The 24,210-nt window shown below is 36.4% G+C and overlaps 1 pseudogene; it reads right to left on the bottom strand.

Moving 5' to 3' along the window:
* Positions 1-140: 140 nt before the first annotated feature.
* LOC136804300 (serine/threonine-protein kinase mTOR-like) lies at positions 141-23,281 on the bottom strand (annotated as a pseudogene).
* Positions 23,282-24,210: the final 929 nt, after the last annotated feature.

Genomic DNA, 24,210 nt, shown 5'->3' with positions numbered 1-24,210 from the left:
AATCTTACTGATGCGGGATATATTTTCTTATTTGCGAAAGAATTCTCCAACTCAACTCTATTGCAAGTCAATGCATGAGCATCAAATGCTGAATTAAGAATAGGATTTACTTTAGCTATACTTAAATCAAAGTTAGAAGATTTCCGTTAAAAATTATTACCTATTCTATTTCGTTTGTTAGAGAAAATGATATGTACAAGAAGAAAAACACAACAAAAATCAAGACAAAAACAAATTACAACATTTAAAGTAACAATATATAAAACCAAAACTGAATATAAAACGCCCAAAATTCCTTCCTAAAACATCTTCTCGCTGAAGTTAGCGCTTGAAAGCACATATTTTATCGATCCCGGTCTCAATCTCTCCTGGTACTCCAACTTTTCATCGGAAGGAAGTAGTTACATACAGTACAGGACAGAGTAAAAACTATCACCATGAAAGAGTAAGCTCAAAATAACGCCGGTTGACCTTTACCTAGAGCTGAGTAAGTAGTCTTCCGACCGTAATCGTAAGCAAACCGAAGGCTCCTAGCTTTGATAGATTCGATTTAATGACTAAGATACTCAACAGATATATATGACAGATGAAAAAAGATGAAAATTAAAATACATATACTATTTATAAAAATCTTTACCATAAAAATAATGCATTAGTTTGTCTTCATTTGAAGAAAATATATCTGGTTTTACCAGAACGGGCACCTGAAAAAGGAAAGATTTAATCTTTAGTTTGCTTGTGATTAGGTCTAGATAAAGCCTCACTCAAGACCGAAAAAGTTAGACCTTATATCTAATAAACATACGATGGGAAAGATCAAAATGTAAAAAAAAACAGAGGTCAAAGTAAGTGATTTGTTTTTATTGAGAATTTGTAAATGTGGTTAAATTTAGTTATCCAGAATATTTAGAGAATATGCTATATTACCTGTAGTGATAAGAGAATGCTACATTTTCTCCTGACTTCATTTATTTACTAAAAACGTATAGTGAAAATATACTTACCATCCGATATAAGCTTGACAGAGGTTAGCATGTGAAGTGGCTTGTTGAATCAATAAATCAACTTGTGTGTCAACATCTATCGCTTCGTCTTTGTTGAAATCGCGTCCCGTCAATTTGTCACGGACACGGTTCACGATTTGTAACGCTCTCTTATTGACGGCTTCCGGTTTATTATTACTGTGTTCCGGATCTTGTGTCGGGTGTTCCGGATTGGTGACCTTTTTACCACGTGGACGGTCGTGCGTTCGATCCACGTTATCTTGGAATTCTAAGAAATTAAAGTAACAACAAAATGCAAGTAATTCATATATTGTTGAGCATGCTAGCCTGGAAGTATAAAGGACATCATTAGCTTTTTAGTTTAGGTTGATTTCATACAATTTCGTAGGATTCCAGTCATTTTTGGAAGAAGCACAAGCCTACTATAAATACTCTTAATCTGTTGTTCGGCTTTTCTCTCTAAATCATAATTTTCTAAGAAAATAGGAGCATTAAAGAAGTGTCCAAAGTTCTTACCGTGACCTTCATTGTGCGTTGAATAAGATTCTTGTCTTCCTTTTGATCGTTTCTCCGCTGAAAAAAAATGAACAAAACATTAATAGTGACCATTGACACTGTTTGCAGTGTGGGACCTATTTACTTTGCTTTATACCTATTGTATAAAGAAAAATCCCCAAGACTCGTTATCTTACTTGAAACAGAATCCTTTTTTCATTCGATAGATGTTTGATTCACAAAGGTAATGAAATAGGCAAGGGGTATTAAATGGAATTAAACTTAGTGAGAGCTATAGGTAGTAGCAAAAATAACAACTTACTATCAATCAAGCGCCAGTTCAATAAAGGATCGTAAACGAAAGCTTCGAGAACGGCCATCAAACTGTCTTTGTTTTCACGTAAAACACGCATGACACTTTCACACGTCATACGGTAGTTGCCGTCAATACCCGTCACCTGAAAGACATCAATTTTTCACTTTCAATTCTTTTATCTAGAAATAACACTTATTTATAAAATGTCTTTGCTCAGACTTAAGTCTCAAAACAATAGCTTTATCTTTGGCTGCGATAGCTAATAAAGGACAAGGATTTCAAGCCATTCCCAACATTACAAGCTTTGAAGGATGCATAAATAATGTATTGCTGAAATTCGCCATTTTAGTCTTTAAAGTTTACCAAGATATTGCTGCTGTATGGCTAACTATGTAATATCCCGTATGAAGTTAAACAAACAAACCTCCATAGCGTTCGTCAGCATTCTGGTCAAACGGAATGGGATTTTCTCGGGAAACTTTTCTCTCGTCATTGCAACCTAAAAATGGTGAAAGTGAAGATTAAACAAGCTAGATGCTGAATGGACCTACCTGATGATGAAAGTTAGATAGCAATGCGAGGAGAAAAAAAATCAGTCAGAAAATATAGCGTTTAGCGAAAATGCATAATTCATCAATGATTGTTGATAAGGGGAGAGGGAAGGGTTGTAGGGAAAAATAAATAGAAAGTTCTGGTTGCAAAAATTAGTTTTATTGACCATTGAATCATACTTGATGGTGAGCATTGTTATCAATAATGTTTTTGTGTCAAAAACATAGAAATACAAGGAAAAAATCTAATGAAAATCTGCAAAAACGGCGATTTCCGGCATTTTCAACCGGAAAAAAAATTTGAGCATTGCAAATACGCATCTTTCTGCAAAAAAAATTAGAAAAAACTAAAGATGAAAATCAGAAAAAACTAATGAGCCAATCTCGAGAAAAGCTGGTAACAGACGGACGAACGGACGGACAAAGGTTAATTTATAGGACCTCCAGGTAGGTCCAAAAAAGATCGTAAAATTAAGTAATAAATTGACACAAAGATTCTTTCTCACGATATAATACCGAGTTTATGTATGTTTGTTTTTCTGAGACGGAGTTTATTTGTCTTACTGAAGACGACGGTAAATGAGCACTTTTATCGTCCTCCATTTTGCGGGTCAAAAGTGCGCGTTGTTCCAAATCGCTTCAGTCACTTTACTGTCTTCAAAAGTGCAAATACATAAGCTCGCTCATATGAGACATTGTAAAGTAAACGACATAAAAATACTTTTAACAATACTTTTAACGAAAAAATACAATATAAAAGTATATTTGGAAAAAAAAATTCTCACTTCGAAGCAATCACCGAAATCGATATGTAAAATCTTTCCAGACATTCGATCCAACATCAAATTCGAAGGATGTCTGATGAAAACAAAAGAAGTGTAAGATAGGAGTGATGGTTATGATGTATGAGGCGTCAGGGGTTAACGTTCGGGATCCCAACTCCTCCTAGATGACTGTAAGAGGAATACGATACATCCCTGATTTTCTTTGGGAAACGCGTATTACTCGAACACGCACGGGGAACACAAATTTGTTCGAGTTGAGGAAATTTTTAGATATGGAGTAATTTATAAGGCATTGTTAACTGAAGGGACCATAAAACTTGTTCGAGTTAAGGAGACATTCGAATTATATAGGTTCGATTTATGAAGACTATATTTATAAAATTGTGTTGCTTACCTGTCACCCAATCCAAGAACGTAACCACCATTGACATCACAGCGAGCGACCCGCGTGTAATTTAACCGGCGGTCATACCAAACCTATTGAAAGGTTAATATTAAAAGAATGAAATAACATAATTACAGATCGAAAAGATTTTCGAAAACTATTTGAAACAACTAATTCAAAAATCAAACACGACTATTTTCCGAAACTGAAGCTTTTATGGAATCAGTAAATAATTATCATCCAATCACTGTTAAAACAATCAACTTACCTCAGAGCTGGGACTCTTCAGCCAGAGCACTTTCGCTAAATCATCACCCTGTGTTGTGTTCAAAGCATGTTCGAAAACCTCCACTTTTTGAATCAACGTCAAATGTTCATAGTCGGGCGTCATCTTTAACATGATTCGATGTTCGATGTTCAGCATAATCTTTTTCTTTTCACGATAGTCTCGAATGAGCGTGTGCAAAGTATCGGAATGCGGTACCCATCCGATTAATCCCGAGTTTGTTGATAACGGAATAACTGGGTAACGTTGAATACTAAAAATTGTCAATTAGTATGGTTTGAAAATAGGAGATTTGAGCCCCAACAAACTAATGGACAACAAGGTCACAACAAGTGAATCTATGAGAATTGTTGTTTGTCTTGACTCTCTATAATTCGATCTTCAAGTGACCAAAAGTTTTATTTGAATTATAGAAATATTCGGATGACGAAAATTATTTTTACATAACCTTTCGGGTTTGAGAGAACCAATCTTTTAGTTCGAATTAAAAAAAGATTAAAATAATAAAGAATCGAATTATAGAGAGTTGACGTTCTTACCTTAAATGTCGTTTGAAAGTAACCGAGTCGTTGGCTAACAGTGTATTGACAAGACCAAAGAGTTGCATGACACGTTCGTCTTGTCGCAAATCTTCGTGGCCTTTCAGTAAGAACATGAATTCTGCACCGTTGCTTCCTATAATGGTAAAAAATATGGGTACAAAGGTTATCATTCTATAGAAATCACAGTTTCGGGGCATACGAGTTTTATTGACGGAGTTGTCTTCATCATATGTACTTTCTATATAGGATAGTTCATACCAATGAAGTATAAGCCCGAAGGGCTAGAAGTCAATATCCATGGTAGGATTTGAAGCCAACAAATCCTACCAAAGTTGCGCGGCCTTGAGCGGCTCGCCTGGTTTTTACACAAATGAAAGATTGAAACTAAAATTTACCGCTAAATTTCGAAAAAAATATCAATCGTAAACAAAGGAATTGCTAGATTCAATCTGTCGTCAAAAATGCGGCGCATTTTTTAAGGCTTCACTTTTTCTTGCCTGAGAAAGGTTAGAGATTGAACTCTAGCCCTTCGGGCTTTAAACTCAATGGTTCATACCTAAAGTTGGAGATTTGGCAACACGAGTCAAATACCATTATTGTAGTTTCCCCGTTTAAAAACTATTTCACCCACATTGACAATTGCTACCATAAAGGCCGGGGTAAACGATTCCAACATTTTATCCAACATACCAATTTCTCTCTGTTGAACGGAATGTTGGACACGTTTACTCGAATGCAAAAATCGGAAAAGAATAACAAATTATGTTGGCAGAAGAAAATAAGTGTTGGATGGGAGTTTGATCGTCATCATACATTTTGTCCAGCATCTATTCCTTTGTTTTTTCTCTCGATTCTTGTGTTGAATAGAGAAGCTATTAGATCGAATATTTTTGTTCGGATAAACCCTCCCGGGGGGGGGAGGGAATATTCGATCTAATAGCTTCTCTAACAGAGAGAAATTGGTATGTTGGATAAAATGTTGCACCGTAAGGGTCGATTTTTGCTTAGATTTTCTCTGCACTGTAAGGGTCAAATTGTCAGACTGGCAGATGTCGGCATGACAGCACTGGTTATAACAATCCTCTGCAGACGCCATTATTAATTTGAAAAGAATGAATTTGAAAACAATGAATTAAAAAACGAATGAATGAACCCCCATGTTGGATGAAAACGATGTTGGACACTGTGGGTAAACGATTTTAAGGAGATCCAATATCATTCCAAAATTCATCCAACATTTGACCAACATTTCAATTTCTATGTTGGATTAAATGTTGAAATCGTTTAACTCACAGTCTTTAGGGTACCATTTTTAAATAACTCCGACCAAAGATTTTGCTAGGCCAGGATCGAGAAACTTTGCCCAGGGTCCAAGTTCAGTGGTTTTGATAAGTGAGAGATCTTGACATGCTCGAAACGGCGTGATACAAAAACAGACTTAAGAACTATTTTCTTACCAGTAATGCTCAACTTTCTTGGTCTTTGTTTTGAAGTGATGACATTGAGAGTAGTACTGATAGTTTTGATTTTTGTGATGGGTTTGCCAGGTTCGTAAGTACCAGGGACAGCTAGTTCCAGGTCTTTACATTCCAACAGTTTCGGTGAAGCATATTGCAATTCGATAGATGTTAGCTGTAAATTGAAACATAAGAATTGATTTAAAGTAAACTAAAGGAAACTCATTCTAAGTGATTTCAGTGATGTTATTTGTGAAACTAAAATTTTTGCAGGAGACTTTTTGCCAAAGTTCTCCCCTTTCTCCTAGAGAGTTTTCAGATTATGTACTAGCATAAGAAAAATTGCTTTTCGTGGAACAAATATCGTGGTACACCCAAAACACAAGAAAATTAGACATGATTTTACTGCTATCAATCAGATTTCATTCTTAAGGTTTAAAGAGTATACCTGAGGGAGTTGTTTAGAGATTCTTCTGAAGACGTGATAATACAAATCCCAGGCTTGCGTCAAATCTTTATCATTCTTCGTGTTCTGGTATTTACGACACCAATCTCTCGCTTCCATCAAATCACGACCGTACGCCTGAAGTAATAGAATTGAAAATAAGATAGATGGTGAATCGGAAAGCCAAATGGCACAGTTTAAACTAAAACAAGCTAATGCTTTAAGAGCTGTTCTCAATTATTCCTCAAAAGTGAGCGAAGATAAGACAGATTTTGGCAGTAGCTTTTCCAAATCAATCAATACGTTTGAAATGCGTCATTGGTGGCAAGCGTATCGGTAGCTTGTCTATTCAAACTTTTTCACCACCTGGTCTTCTTAAATTCATTTGTATTATTCAAAAATTGAAAGGTAGCGCATGCGTATTTTATCAATTCAATGATTGCCAAGAATTTGCCGACCATGGGTTTACACGATTAATTACGTCAGTTTAAAAAAAATCATCTTCTGACGTATCTTTCCAGAAAATATTTGACGTCAATTATTTTTCATTCAATTGAAAAGTTCTTTTCAAATATTTATTCTGTTGAATCAAGTCGCAGAAAGTCTTGAAAAATGTGTATTTTGAGTAAAATAAAAGTCTTCGGTGAAAACTCGAACGTTTCAAGTAAATCTTTGTTCAAGATTGCTTCTGAGACAAAGGTCGATATCACTCGTGCAAAAGTTTTCACCGCAAAACGCAAATCAGTCCTCGATTTGCATTCAAAAATTGAATTCCGAGATGAATTTCATCAAATCGGTAAATCCAAGAATCCTCGTGCAATGGCATTTGCATTGGAGAATTCAAACATAAAGAAGTTGAACACTGGACGTTCTCGAATCAATTTGAAGCAGTACCATCGTGTTCTGAAAGCTTCATATAAAAACGCTATCTTCAAATCTCAACCTTTTACTGAGGCCCGTGTTGTTATTAAAGCAAAACGCCGAGACGCGAATGATCTCATTCAACAACGTCCACTTCCTTGTGTCGAAATGGGTGAATCAACAGTCTACAAATCTACAGATGACAAAGTCTTCAAAGATCTTACAGACCAGTTCACCAATAAAATGACAATTTCATCAGATGTCCGCTCAGGAGAAACCAAAGTCAACAAGCTATTCACACCAACTGACTATGTCACTAAAACACTTAACGAAGCTAAATCAAACGTCTCAAAAGGACGGAAGAGAAAATCTTTGGCAAACGTTGAGCATGATGATGAAAATGAAGATTTTGAGCAGCTCTTCAAACGTCTACGCATCTGAACATAAAAATAACTTCTATTTTTCTTGCAAATATAACATCTTTAAACGCAAAATACGTTGTTTTTCTTCTTTGCCTTGAATTTCGCTACTTTTAGGGAACTACTATTGAATTCAACTTTCTAGGAACGTCTTCTAGGATATCCTAATATGATTTTTCGCTATTTTGTTAAGATCTTTCTTATAATAAAAAAACATTAGAAGCAGAAAGGAAAAGTACCTGTTGGAAAGATATTTCATTGAGTGTTTGAGGGCCATTCTCCATGATCTGATGTAAAGGGTCCAACACGGCAAACATTCCTTTCACGTTACGTTCACCAAAATATAACCGAGATGCTTCTTCCAGTCCTTCAGCCCATAATTCATGCCACAGAATAGCAACTCGGATCAACTCTTCGCTTACCATCATAGCCTGTTCCACCAACGCTAGACTGTGCTCACGTAGATTACAGAGGATTTGTTCGGCAGCGTTTCGGCGATCAGCACTGGCTGACTTCGAAGCGACGGTTAACGGGTAGATCAAAGCCTGTAAATGAATGTAATGTGAAAACAAATATAAGTTAAAAATATGAAGTATAAAAGTATAAGTTATTGAACTAAAAGAAACAACGAAACTAAAGATTGTGAGATTCTGTCACCTGAGGATGTTGCTTTCCGACGTCGGATAAGAGTTGATGGATCAGTCGACCAACCATTTGTCGTGGTGTATCGATACGCGCTATCAACTGCGGGATCACCTGCGTTCAAATTAAATAAAAATAAAGTCAATCTATACGCATAGTAGACCAGTAAAACACAGTTGTGTAATACGACGTTTTGACCCGTCTTTATCAAGTTTTATTAAATAAAAGGTGTTCGAGTGATGAAAAACTTTCAAGTAATAAATTCGTATCCGAGTTAGATTGGGGATAAGCCTCCATCCCGATGGAGAGGAGCATTTAACATATAAACCACTAGGTGAATTTTGAAAGACAATGAAATCAAACCGCTTAAAGCTCAATTACACTAAAACATACCTGAAGCCAGTTATCAATATGAATGGTTTTTAATCCATCCACAAGTGCTTTGTGCACGTCATCGTAATGTCCAAAATCGAACCACAACGTCAACAATCTATAGGACGAACAGAAAAAGGTAGTTTAGGCTATTAATGAGATTACTTTAAAAATTAATGACTTACTTCTAATGCCAATGGTACTTCCAAAAGTTCGTGGTACAAAGACTAAGTTTGACTCATGACGGCGAAATGGGAAACCATTACGCTATATTAAGTTTCCAATCTCTGTCAATATTTTTGAATCGTTAACAAGTAGTATTAATTATTAAGTCCTAGAGAATTCTTGGTACTTCCAAAAGTTCGTGGTACAAAGACTAAGTTTGACTCATTACGGCGAAGTGGGAAACCATTAACATTACGCTATATATTTACAATTTTTGTCAATTTTGAATCGTCAACAAATAGTATCAATTATTAGGTCCTAAAGAATTCCTGTTGTTATGATGAAATAATTCCAAACAGTGAACTGACCTCAGAGTGTCTTGGAGCGAATTACCACGTGACAAGGAAATGGAATGGAAGAAACCTTTGACAGCAGGTACTGTATAATTATGCACCGTCGCATCCAACGGCTACAATAAAACAAAACAAAGTTATTTTTCGGACGTACCAAAAAAACAATAAATTGAGTAGCAGTGACAGGCAGTGATGGTAATTTTTGAAGGAGAAAACGTCCTTTGAAATATGATAACAATCTCAGCCAGAATGTTTCTTTCTTCTTTGATTTGGAAAACTGTCTACAATGCTTGACAAACTAAAGAGTCCGAATAAAATCAATGCGAATTTGTTGGTGTTTCAAAACCGAATGTAAACTTAAGACATAATATCGATTCTATACAACTAAATTCTCCAAACTCTTTCCATTTTGTTGAATTTACAGGCAGAATTTCCTTATTGAAGCCTGGCTTCACTGACCCGAAGAAATTTAAACAATGGTTACGATACAAACCTGAGGTTTTCTTGGTGATCCAGGAGGACTGGAAACGACTGGTGTAGGAGGTGCAATGGGTGTATCACTGTTCTTGTAATACAAAACACTCTCATAATTCATCAAAGCCCACGAATGCCATGCCTAAAACAAATAATGGAATATATTCCAATCAGTATTGAAATTCCCCTTATTAAATTTTACTTTTACGGACATGACTATAATGAGGTATAAAGCCTGAAATTCATAATCAACTTCATTCTGACTGAAACGAAGCAAATACTGTCTCAGTAAAGAAAGTAAAATGAGAAATAAAGTTGGGTCTCTATCATTCGTAAACCGAGGGAGAACCAGTAATCGTACGAGATATGGAGAATTAAAGCCAAGAAAAAACATAGCCCGACGAAATTCACCATGGAACAGAAAATCCGTTCGAGTGAAGGAAAAGTGTTCAAAGTAAACTCTATATCGTCTCAGACGGAAAATAAACTTTACACAAACAAATGAGCCAGTATTATTTTGAAATTTTGCGATGGAATAGCTTTGTACGCTGAAGGAGAGTTAGATGTACCTTGTAACTTTTGTCAGCGTATTTGGTTGCGGTGGCATGATATTGCAATATATGTGGGATGGTATTCGAATTGACCCCTTCTGTTATTGTCATCCATTCGCCAAGTTTCATGTGACATCTTAATTAAAATAAAAGCATGAATTATTTTGAAAATATTGATCTTTTCCATGAACTGACAAAAAGAGATTTTCGTTGAGAGATCTTGATGGACATGTTTTTTTTCTATGAGAATAATGCGATCCTGGTATAGGGGTAGACACTTGCTTACCAAAAACATGTATTTTTAGGCGAACATAAAAAAAGTATTTCCGGCATGCGGGTGAAAGAAAAAAGCTCTCATGCTATTTTTGGTAACTTAAGATCATTGAAATAGAACCTTAAGGAGAACTTTTATGTGCAAACAGTACGAAGTAAGCACTGAATACTAATGTATCAACTACTAACGAACAAAGCGGGAATATCTAACCAAACGACGTTTGATAGCTTGAACGGTCAACTTGATTTTCTTTATGATGAACCGTATAGATGAACTAATAGTCTGCCGCCGTGTCAGAAATTTCTTTCATCCGGCCGGTTTCCGTTATTTTTCGCCTTATATAGTCTAAAGACTAAAAGCCACTACATAAGAAATAGGCTGTAGAGTCTCTAGGTCTTAGAAAACTTAAAAATGAGGAATATCGTACTTAGCAAGAAGGCTGATGGTTTCGTTTCTCTTCTTTTCAGATTCATCATCAAGATCACCAGGTGGTAACACTTGTGGAAGGAGAGTGGTTCGAACAAAGTATTGCAGGTGTTTGAAAGCCTCTTGCTGTAGAAAAAGGAACAACAAATATGTTCTAAAAAATTTACAGTTCGCACAATTTCAAGCACCGAAAAGATAACATTAAAAGTAATGTCTTGAAACGAAGATTGAAAATTTTCTAAAATATTTTTTTTCGGCTTTTACCCAAAATCTTCCATTTTTAACTTCCCAAAAGGAATGTTTCTAAGATCAAACTTACACGTTGTCCAGATTTCCACATGTGCTTCATAAAAGCGAAAGTGACCATAGGGTACGTCGACGGGATGGGTTTGTCTTGGTTCAAATACGGATCCGCTTCCAGCAATGTCACAAGGGTTTGTTGAGATAAACCCTGAAATAAATTGGTTGAAAATATTATCAGAATTTTAATGTAAAGAGTCCCCTAAAAACTCCGTGGAGAAAATTCGTGAACGTGTTAAGTAAAGTTTGTGGTGTCTTTAAGAGATTCGCAATTTTCGAAAGATTAAGAGATGATAAATGGCTAGGAGCGGCTAGGAGCGGCTTCATAAGTGTAAAATTTCTTGCAAATGGATATCGCAACCTTACCAATTGGCCAGACTTTCTGCACAAGCTTGCATATTTGAGCCAAGTTTTCATGTCTTCTTGTGGAGTCAAGACCAGGGAGTGCACTTGCAGGATACGGTGCCACTCCTCCACGTTGGCTTGACAACCTTGTAACCGGTTCCACCAGGCCGATTTGATGGCTTCGCGGCGCTCAGAAACCAGCTTGTATTGAATAACTTCTTCGAGTTCTGACAACATTTGTACGTTCACCATAGCCTTTGAAAGTCAGGTAAATGCAAAAGAGAGAAAATTTGATTTCCAAGCCGGTACACTTGATGAGAGATATTTGAGTCCTTCTGATGAACGAAAAAGGCCCTATACAGGACAGCCTTCATTATCCTAGGATAGGGATAGCACTTACCTGACTCGGCCACACGAGAATGTATCAAAGCAATGGTACCCTCTATAACCGTAACGCATTAACGGGTGGGTATTGAATATGGCCTCTTGTATGCTGATAACAACTTCACCACTTCACAATAAACGTTATTTCAATAGAAAGCTAACATTACATAAACGTCAAATATCGTTGTTTGATGTATAGTGTCCATTTGGGTATTGAAAACTTTTTTCATAAAACAAGATGAAGAAACTATGACAATAGAAGGGGTAGAATGACCAGCTGCAATTAGTTATGTTTCGTACTCACATTGTAAGCTCGGTTGTAGGATTCTCCGACCATAGCCGTCAATTCAGTATCCAACATGTCTCGGGCATTATCGATACACTGAAAGAAGAATGGTATGATGGAATGGGATGAAAACTTATGAACAACCCCCTCCAGCAGTCTCATACCTACTAGTACATAACTGAAAATGCTAGAGTGCTAAATTATAGGGTTGAGAACGGTTATGGCAAACCAAATACAAATCCAGAGAAATTTTGATGATAATCTAGGGGATGCTTTAAAATTGACCATAAAACTCGGAGGGGATTTGACACTCCAAAAATGACTGCTTAAAAAAAGGCGTAAAAGATTTTTCAGGTAAAGCCCAATGGGAGTCTCCTTACCACTTGGACTTAGGCCGACAAAAGTTATCCCAAAGACTTACACTTTGAGCTCTGACGAATTGATTTTTATGGATTTGTAGAACAGCTCTGAAGAAAGCTCCTTCGAAAGTATCTCTTTGGATCATGATCGTATATTCTTCCATACCAAGCCATTCACCTGGAATTAATATATAGAATCGTGACGTTCGAAATTCAAAGCACGTCTGACAGACCTTAAATCTAGAGCGTCATAGACAGAAAAATGTTACGATAAGAGTTGACTAAAATCCCCAAACTCAGAGTTTCATGGCCTTCTATGCCAATCTTTAATGAAAATAAGATATTCGGCTTAGAAAAGATATAGGATGATAGATATAAGCGTGAACTATTCCACACATCTTATTATATCGAAACACAATTTGAGCCCTTCATTTTAGTCAATATTTTTTCCACTATGAAATGAAAAATGAATCAAGAAAAATATTCTTTCTCTTCACGGTTAGCGTTTCTCCTGTATGGTAACTCCGCTATATTTGTGTAGTTCCACCTTGGGAGATTTTTATCAAAAAGCACGAGAAAATGTAGTAGCGAATAATCATAAACTTACCGAGACCCCAAGCAGCTGAAGCAGCAGTTCTAGCCATTTTATGTCGGACATCATCGCTTACCGCTGACCATTTCTCACAAGCCAAATTGTGCAATTCACCCCTAAAAAAAAAAGGTTAAAGACACGTCTTAATAACAGTTTTAAAGCTGTCAAAAAAGTTTGCTTGGTTTTTTAACTTCCTTACCATAATCAAACAGAAAAGTAGTTAAAATAATCGGTAAATTTAAACCGAAAACACCAACACAAACCTAGTGCGAAATTCACATTACAACATCAACAGTAACTACTACCAAGACGGAGGCCGAGATTTTACATTTCAACCGTCATCCATATTTTAAAGGAAACCCCTCCAAAATCAAGGAAAAATGAAAAGAAAGATCGAGACCTCAAACCTGGGGGTGAGACATTAGACGATCCAGGCCATCTTACCATTTTCCGAGGGCTTCCAAACACCGCATACGACCTAACAAGATTTCATGATCGTCAGGGTGTGTTGCATGTTTCTTATCGTAAGCATTTAATGCGTTCTCCCCCATTCGTGAAGTTTCTCGTACCATCTTTGTTGCACTTTCTATTGGACAAAATAGGATAAAATGCAATTTTCTTGTAAAAATAAAAACTCTCCATAATTTGAACAGGCAAGTTTTTTCAAATTTTGGAATCGCAGAGCCTTGTTTATTAGGGTTTTTTTACCTAAAGGGAAAAAGGGTTCGATCCATTGAAAAAATAAGATCACAAAAAACGTTTAGAAGAGTCCATTATGCTGATTCACTGAGACGTGTCCTGGTGACAGTCTTTTCAATAGAGAGCATGAATTTATCAAAGTTACAGCACAAAACTTACATAATCGACCTTAGAGTTTCTCTTAGCATACATCAAAACACCATTTGCTGCTTCAGGATTCTGTAGCTTGTTGTTGATACTGGAAATAGAAGGAAATTGAATCATCAGAATGTTCTATCGGGCGTAACACACTTCAAAAACGGTCCAAGTCCCGACTTTGGCGAGATTCCATGAAAAATCACGCAGCAAACGAAAAAATGTTTTTGATAGTTAAATAGAAATAAAACAACCATTCCACAAAATACACTTAAATAAAATACCTGATCAGTGATTCGAGGACTTCAGTAGTAACACCTTGTTTGAATTCTTCTTCTTTGTAATGAAGGGCTTTGGCGTACGCGCTACACTTTGACGCACATTCACCGAGAAGCGCGATACTCAATGAAAATGTACCCTAAAAATAATATAGATTAGAGGTTAGGACGGGCAGAAAGTCTTGGCAAGAAAAGCTTAATATCTGTGAAAGTTGCAAAAGATAATATTTATAAAGAAATTCTATTAGCTTGTCTTGAGATCAACGCGATTTCTAACCAGTATGGAGTGTCTTTAATTTTCCAACTTATCCCTTTTTTACCGAAGAAAGCTATATGAAAATGCCCACATGCAGTCTATATTTCGGGTAAAAGAGTTCGGTGAATTGAGTAGATGCGATAATTTGCGGTGACGTAGATTTCTTTAAAAGCAAAAAAATATATATTTGACGTCAAAAAATAAAAGAAAAAGTAAATTGAAAGAAGTTTAAAAACATTTGAATATCATTCTTAACATTGTGAAACAAAGTGGTGGTGAGTATGTGTGGGCATGTTTAATTTTACATAGAACCAAATTACTATGGCAACTTTATTTCATGCATTCATTAGTGATCCAAGACAACAAAAGAAAGCTTGCAAGAGACGGCTTCACACAAATTTATTGGTCAATTATGAAAACTCTTCAAGCAAACTCAGGTAATATTTTTCTCAATTATCGATTAAAACGTTCTTGTAATTATGTAAGTAGTGCTTGTGATAGATATGAAAGTCGACAAAGGGTAAACAGGGCGATAAGGTTGACGATTTCATAATCATCGTCGTTATTCAACTCCTCTATCGTAATTGGTAAAACAGCGAGCAAAACGTCAAAAGAATTGGATTTGTGTAACGAAATTCCGTCGTCTAGCAATTAGAACATATCTAAGTTTGATAAAGGTTTTAAATTTTTATGATGATAGCTTCTTGGTCAAAGAAGTCTAACTAGCCTTACTGATTTTTAATAATTTTAAAAGACCTCGGGGCTATTTATCTCATATGACACTCAAAGGGCATTCTCACGAATCTGGAAATTTTCACCGTGAAACTCATAAGTTAGGTAACTTTTTTGTCTGATCAGACCTCCGTGAAGGGTATGGGGCTCAATTTTGAGAAGACTTTCTGTGAGGCAAATTTATTTGACAGGTGATAGGGAAAGAGGGACGATTATTTTCTGCTCACAGAGAATTATGATTTCTTTCACTACCACCGACAAATGACTGAATTTCAACCTTGAAATATGAATTGATTAGGTCAAACAAATAGTTGTGAAAAGAAATATTTTTGTTTTCTGATTATAACTCGACGCATTATTTCCTCATTTATATTACTAATCTTCAAACAACTATTTCCATATAACCTGTTCTACAAAATGGTGTACAGATTAGAAATTATGTCATTTTTAAAGGATGCATGAAATATTTGTCGGTGATCGAGATCAGAAAGCAGCTTCTTTTTTTTTCAATAAGGGTCTAGTTTTTTCAACTCGATCAAGAGGTAGGAGTTTTGATTTTTAGTTGAAAGTTTGTCAGTGATCGAAACTGAAAAACACAGTCTCGTCAAAGAATATTTTCTTTATTTTGGTTTTTAACAAATAGTTTTTAAATCTCAGAAATAACGGCTTAATAGCACTAAAAAACTCGGAAAACGATTAACTCTCAGTGACGTAAATTCTATGAAAAACATGACGTCAAATATAAAATTTTCATATTAAAATGAAATTCAAAACGAAAAATGCTGTTCATATATTACCGATGAGTTTAGCAAAAGTCGGGATAAAGGAATTGCTTGCTATGATATGTGAAATTTTCAAGGCAAAGTCACATAGTAAGTAAATTCTATCATTAATGATTCTGGTATCAGCATTCGATACAGTTAGGAGCCTTGGTATAATTCAATGAATTTTTCTTCTTTATGAAAGTGGTTACACGGTAAACAACACTCTTTACAAACAATCGAATCTTTTTTATAAGAACAAAGGTTTTAATGGCAAAAATATTAAGGACATTTTTTAAGGCTTCACGGACTCTAAAACATTCACAAACTGGTGAAAATAAGAACATTTTAGGCTTAACACTCGAACTGATATGAACGATATCGCCAGAGGAAAACATGATCGCCTCTATGGAGTCTTTAAGAGTCATTCAAAGTCAGACAGAAGTGGGTGGAAGTGATATCTTCAGATTTGCTCAGATTCAAATCAGGGGAAGGTTTTATGGATATGTAACTCCTGATTTTTTTTTTTCATTTCGGCCAAAATTCTGAATTTTAAAAAGGGAGAGTTTTTGCAAGGACGTCGACTGATACTATGAAGACGACATACACGGAGGATCGTCGAGAGAAATTGAGAGCAAAACCTTCCGCATTGCCCGTATAATTAGTTAAGTTAAACAGTTTTCTTTTCACCGACAAATTGGTTGTTTCCCTCTATCATCGACGGATATGAGACTTTTGTGATTTCGCATTGGTTTTCGTTTGTCATAAGGTTTCAATTAGATTTTGGAAGTCAACAGAAGATAACACTGAAGAAAGATTTTGCTAGTGATAGAAATCAGAGAAAACACTCTTTTTTCTATAAAGAGAGTTTGCATATTGATTTCTACTACAGACAAATGACTTTTCGAGTTTATGGCACTTGTATAATGATAACAATCTACATAAAACAACATGAACTGCGCGAAAAGTGTTCGTAAAATTCATACCGCACAGTACAATATTCATATCACAACTGTCATCTTCGTTTCCAAATAACGATTTTTAAGCATCTGTTTGGTGATAGAAATCGATAACCACTTTTCTTTTGACCAAGAAGGGGTTCCTGAATTTCTACCAGCAGCAGATGAGACTTTCCTAACCTCCTTGTGGTTAGAAGGCAGCAGATAATCATTGTCTCTATCATGGAAATAATGACCATGTCATGATAATTGAATGGAAAAAAACGGAGCTAAAAAGATTTTTCTTTTGGTGATGGAAAATGAGGGACCGCTTCTTTCTTAGTAGAGAAGATTGAACATCTCGTCTTCTATCAACAAAACCTAATATTTTTTACCAGACTTTTCATCATTACTTTTTGCGACTTTGTTTTTCAATTTCTATCACTGACATATGATTTTATTTTTTGAGTTTAATAGCTTTTATTAAACGAGGTTGCGGGTGAATTTAATACCACCTCTCAGTGAAGATGTGATTGAAATTAGTGGATTGAATTCGGTTTGGGTGATAGAAATCAGGTAGAACTTCACATTTATCATTTAAGAAAACGATTTAATTAAGCACTGTAATCTGGAGATACTTTGTTCATTTTTCATCGCACAAATGTAGCAGTGCTAATACCAAACTCGTTGTTCGTTTTGGGATTGAAATTATGAACTTTAAACGGGGAAATCGTCGATGATCGAAATGAAAAAATCGGTGCATGATAGATGGTCAGATAATTGGTTGTCATGTAACATTTTCAAGACACAATAACGTGCCTTAATTTCATCATTTAAGGTAAGCGAATTTGATTTCAAAGAGATGTGGTGTAAATCTGAAAGATAATGGTTAACAAGGAGGGTTAACAGGATGTTGTTGCAGAGAAAGTTTTATACCAATGGTACATGAGAACTGATTGTTAATATAAGTTGATAACGGACTCCTTTCTTTCACAGAATGATGACCGCTAATCTTCATCTATTCAACAGATGACTGACATTCTAAATAAAATCTTATTGAAGTAATAACGTCAACTGCTCGGTAATGGACACGGAGAACCAATGTTTCTTTTCACGAAGATTTGTTGCGTTTTAAATGTCTATCAACAGCAGATGATTCAAAATATGCTTTGCTTTGGTATAAATGGTTCATACAGATATTTGAAGTCGAAGATCAAGCTGCATTTTTCAGAATATGAAACTATGTAAACTTTAAAATCGAAAAACCCTTGCTAATTGGATTAACTCTATTTATGACCGATAAACGACTCAATTTTGAATTCAGCGTAATGCAGCTTTCTTGTAGCACAGTGAGGAATTAATCCAGTTTTTCATCATTTGCAATAAAGCCTATTTACAATCACTTGTTCTTTTATTGAATTTGAATTTGTTTCGGACTCTATTGCAAATGTATCGATAATTAAGCCAACAGAAGCTTTAAGCTATGAACCAGCTGACGTTTTCTTCATTTCCCATAGAGCCTGTTTACAATCACCTATTCTATTGTATTGTACTCAAGGTAATACCGTAACTGTTTTGCACATATAGGAGACGGTAATTTGCTGAACGTTGAAAGTAATCAACAATAACTTCACAGAGAGATCCAAGGATATTTTATCCAAAGAAAATATGATACGACAAAAAACGCTGATTGTTAATAGAAATTGGCGACAGAATGTTTCGTTTTATAGAATAGTTTTTCTGTCAGTTTCTACTACCAATAGATGATTGGGCGGAGCTGGTTTTAAGTGACAAGTTTGTCGGTAATCGAAATAAAGAAACGGGTCCTTTTCTTTTTTTGCGAATTAGGTCTTCTTTTTTCGGTCGTCGATTTTTCACAGACCCTACTGGGATGGACTGTTAATTTTAATATCATTCCGAGCTGCACTTAACTAGAACTTTAGTCGTATAACATACTAGACTTTGGCTATACAGTACAAAATGGCTCTAAGTCTCTATGACCAAATTATGATTTTATAACGATGATCCAATAACCATAATGGAGATTAAGAGGATTTTTGGTGGTAGATGAGATGGCGCCGCTTCTTTCTTTACTGTGAAAGTCTGGCGATTTATCTTCTATCAACGAAAACGACTTTGTTTCCATGACCAAATAATGATTTGTTATTTTGATTGAATAAACATAATTGAAATGAAGAGAAGTTATGGTGATAGAAGAGAATGCGCTGCTTCTTTCTTTACTGTAAAAGATTGGAGCCTTATCCTCTATTAACGAAAACGATTTCATTCCGAGCACTCTGTAATCACAATGTTTTTATCTTACAGTATTTTTCATCGTTTTTCTTGATGGAAATCGGGGAAGAATCCTTCTTTTAAACGGAAAGATTTCATGTTCTTGGTTACTATGACCAGACGATGAACCATTCCTAATGATAAAATTAATTTGTGAGTTTTAGATTCCTCCCGGGGGGGGGCACTCGATTTTGAAAACGACCGTACGTTCGGCCAAGAATCAAGTCTCTAAAATCGGACCCTTACAGTGCAGGAAAGGTTTGGCTGAAAATCGACCCTTATAGTGCAATTTTTTGCCCTTTTCAGGGCAAATTTTTTTGAAATTTCTTAAATTTTACCTCAAAATTTGGTATTTTCTCAAATTTTAAACCCTTACAGTGCACTTTTTCCCACTTGCTCACAAATCAACCCTTACAGTGCACTTTCCAAAGTCCAAAAAACCTACCCTTAAGGGCCACACGTCCGATCTTTTTAATTTAGTACGACAAAAGTTCGTTTCCAATGTCCATCACCCAATGATGCTTTCATCTCATACTTTTTTTAACTTGATAGGATTTCAAAGTTTGTAAATGGAAGAACTACTCTTAAGAATATTTTTCATGGATACCCAAAGGATGAACCAAATCTCAAGTTAAAATTGTGGATTGCGAGAAAGTTGTTTGGTGATCGAAAGAAAGGACAGGATAAGTTTCCAATTAGGAAAAAAAAATTTTGATATCCCGGCGTGAATCAAGAAAAAAGGTTTTTTCATCATTTCCAATAGAGCCTATTTACAATCGTCTTCTGTTATTGAATTTGAAATTGTTTAGAGTTCTATTGGAAATGTATGTATATTGATGACTTTGCCAGCAGAAGCATGAAGCTATGAACAAGCTGACCACTCCATCATTTCCGATAGAGCTTATTTTATAACCGTGATCTTCCATTGAATTTTAATGTTTTCGGTTCTATCCAAATGTGATATCATATTTTAGCAAGCAGAACTGTAAAGCTGTGGCCCAGTTGACGGTTTCTTCATTTACTATAGAACTCGTTTACAGTGTCGTTCCTTTATGGAATAAGATGATGTTAGAGGACCTATAGTAGTAATACGCCTAAAACTCGATATTCGAGTAAAATACAGTAAAAATACAAGAGAACTAAGAAAAAAATATATACTATCTTTTTCTTCTTTCTTTTCTTCTTTCGTACATATCCACACGTTTTACATTCAATTTTTCACAGACAGATGACACATTACGTCTCCAACCGGATCGGTCTGAAACTGAATCATTCCACGAGTGAAGGATGTCACCAGTCTTAAGTAGAGCTTTTATGTTATCTTTGTACCTCAAACGTGGACGCCCAATCGGTCTGCTGCCTAGAACTAGTTCACCGTAAAAAAGTTGTTTAACAGTTCGATTGTTGTCCATTCGGGCAACGTGACCGAGCCAACGGAGTCGATTCTGGGCTAGCATAACTTCGATATCTACCGAATCGGATCTCCTTAATATCTCCTCGTTACTGACAAAATCATCCCATTTAATATGCAGAATGTTTCGCAGATGACGTTGTTGTACAGTTCTTAATTGCTTTATTTCGTGGGAATATAAAGTCCATGTTTCACAACCATAAAGAAGTATAGGCATTAAACATCGGTTGAAAACTGTAACTTTGGTACGTGTTGTCAAATCATGGTTGTTGAAGACTCTGTCTTTTAGTCTGCCGAATGCACAAGATGGGGCTTGGATACGTGTGATCAATTCATCTTTGAGATTCGATTCTTTAGACAATATACTTCCGAGATATTTGAAACGGTCGGTACATTTAAGTTTCGTTTCGTCAATAAAGAAGTCACACTCAGGACCTAGGCACATAACCTCAGTCTTTTTGGCGTTTATTTGCAGACCGAATCTCTTGGCAGTAAGATGGTAGCTTGTTAGTAGAGATTGCAGTCCTTCGGACGTATCACTGAACACAGCGATGTCATCGGCATATTGAGCTTCTCGGATATACATGTGGAAAGTTTTCGTTTTCGCTTTTAATCTTCTAAGGTCGAAGAGGTTGCCATCCATTCGGAAACGTACGTAAATTGAATGTTCTGTGTTATCTTTGAAAGCGATCCAAAGGGCTATCGCAGCATATAAACCGTAGAGGGTAGGGGCTAATTTACACCCTTGCTTCACACCACAATCGTAGTTGAAAGGCTTCGAAAGTTCACCTTCAATGACGAGTCTCGCTTTGACATCTGAATATAGCAGCTGGATTGCTTTAAGAAGATTTGGCGGGCATCCGATTTTGAAGAGAAGTTTAAATAAAAGGGGACGATTGACAGTATCAAACGCTTTCGTGAAATCAATGAAAACGATATACAGGTTACGACATTGCTCTCTAGATTTCTCCATTAGCTGACGAACCGTGAAAATGCCGTCGATTGTGCCACGTTCGCTACGATAACCGTGTTGTGAATCTGGATATACATTATTGACAAGCTTCTGTATTCTGTGTAAAACGATATCGGCAAAGATTTTCCCAACACAACTGAGTAAGGATATGCCACGATAATTTCCGCAGACACTACGATCGCCTTTCTTAAATAGAACGGTGATGTTGGGATCGATTAAATCAGAGGGCAACTTAAGTGTGGTCCAGAATATCGTAAATAATGAAAAAATGAAGTTTCTGACTGACTGTCCACCAAATGATATTGCTTCAGGAATAATGCCATCGGGACCTGGGCTTTTACCGAGTTTAGACCGTTTTATTGCATCGTCAAGCTCTTTTTCGGTGATCGGTTCATCAAGTGAGTAATCGATAGGACGTTGATCGATTTCATCAAGAACTGTTTCGTCGGTTTCTGTGACGTTGTTGATAAGTTCTGAAAAGTGTTCGACCCAGCGTTCCTTTATTACACCTTTGGTTGTTAGCAATTTCCCGTCTTTCGATTTGATAGGGTGTGAGTTGCGAGATGAAGGACCGTATACCTCACGAAGAGTAGCGTAAAAGTCTTTCAGATTGTTTTCCAAACGATATCTTTCAGCTTCTGACGCTTTTTGGATGAACCAATCATTTTTTATCTTTCTCACTTCTTGTTGGATCTCACGTCTGGTTCGATTTTTGTCTTTAAGAAGTGTAAGAATCTGTTGATCATTTTCATCAAACCAATCTCTGTTTTGCTTTCTTTGTTTGGGAAAGGTGTTTGACGTAGCAGATAGCAGAGAAGTTTTTAAGTTTTCCCAATTAATTTTAGAGTTCGCAAGATCATTATCTAGACGACGTTGAAGTTCCAAAATTCTTTCTGGCGTAATGCTGTATTTCGGTCTGGATGGAGCTTTCGTTCCTTTTCTTTTTCGAAACAAACGGAAGAAACATTTACATATAACAAGTTTATGGTCTGAGTAGCAATCAGCATCAAGATACGTTTTGGTGATTGAGATGTGAGGTCTTGTTTGAGGATCGGCGAGGACGTGATCAATCTGATGCCAATGTTTTGACCGTAAATGTTGCCAGGAGGTTTTAAATTTATTCGAAAGTTGGAAAACAGAACCCATAACAGTGAATGAGTTTTGGGTGCAAAAATCGAGTAGCATAAGTCCGTTTGAGTTCATTTTTCCGATACCATGCTTCCCGAGGACGTTTGGCCAAAGTTGCCAATCTGATCCCACTCTTGCGTTGAAGTCACCGAGAATAAGATAAAGGTCGTCTCTGTCAGAACGTAAAACATCCGTGAGAGATTGGTAAAAGAGTTCTTTCTCTTCCTGTGTGCGTTGCATAGTTGGGGCGTATACACTGACAAGTTTAAGATATTTTCCAGAATGGAGTCGAATTCTTAACACCATCAATCTATCGCTTATCGGTACTGTGGTCATTTCGAAGGAAGATAATTTGTTAGAAATAGCCAATCCAACACCGGCTTCCTTCTTAGTGCCTCCGCTCCAGTATATTGTATAATCCCTTTCGACTAGGTTTCCTTGTCCTTCTCGTCTAACTTCGCTCAGTGCACATATATCAATGTTAGTTTTAGCGAGTTTTCGTGTTATGATTGCAGTTGCTTGTTCGGGTCTGATTGAATCGGTAGTGTCGTTTGTCGTGCGTACATTCCACGCTCCAAGTGTGAGGTTGAAAGGATTTCGTGTATTCATCGGTTTTCTCGGATGCAGTAGTGGTATCTCTCTCTATACAAAGTTCTAATCATATATAAACTGTAAGGCTGTCCCAATGTATGTCGAAGCTGCTTGGGACAAGAGCAACTTCCCTTGGCAGAAAACTCCATGGACACGGCGGCAAAGCAAGCTAGGACAGCCGAATGGAGATGAATGTTGCAATAGATGCCAGATATAGGACCGAGTTGATTCTGATATCCGCCGGGGTACCAACGAGGATGCCGAGTTGACAAGCCACATTGCTGTTGCCAATGAAGATGACGAGTTGTCAGAACATCATTGCCAGTTGGTGTCGTGACCCTGACAAGGGGAGCGTGGGTGGAATAACGCTTGCTCAAGGCGAACACCCAGGCTAGTGGAGGGAAGGAGGCGCCACACTTCTCCATTCTAGAGCGAGGCGTGGCCCTAGCCACTGCCCAAGGACCTATAGTGAAAACATATATAAGAAACAACATGCAAATTCGTACAAAAAAAAACTTGACAATATTATATGGTCCTAAGTTTTCATGACCAAATAATGTTTTTGATACTGAATAAGCTATACGAATGAAACTTTGAGAAAAGTTTTATAATAGGCTCAATGTCATATTTGCAAAATTTTATGAACCTAGCATAAGTAGAAAAAGCTTTGTCAAAATTTCAATTTTAGGCCCACTTTTTTTTACATGCCCGATATGATGATCCAATAACCATAATGGAGATAGAGAGAATTTTTGGTGATAGGAGAGAAGGCGCCGCTTCTTTCTTTACTGTGAAAGACGAGCGATTTGTCTTCTATCAACGAAAACGATTTGATTTCGAGCGCCCTGTAATCATAATGTTTATGCTTTTATTATACAACACTTCTCATAGTATTTGGTGATGGAAATCGGGGACAAATCCTTCTTTTAAACGAGAAAGTTTCGTGT

This window comes from Clytia hemisphaerica, unplaced genomic scaffold, assembly GCF_902728285.1.
Source record: "Clytia hemisphaerica strain Z4C2 unplaced genomic scaffold, Clytia hemisphaerica genome assembly, whole genome shotgun sequence".
Taxonomy (NCBI): domain Eukaryota; kingdom Metazoa; phylum Cnidaria; class Hydrozoa; order Leptothecata; family Clytiidae; genus Clytia; species Clytia hemisphaerica.
Note: the sequence above shows the minus strand (reverse complement) of the source record. Positions and strands in the feature narration are given on the sequence as shown.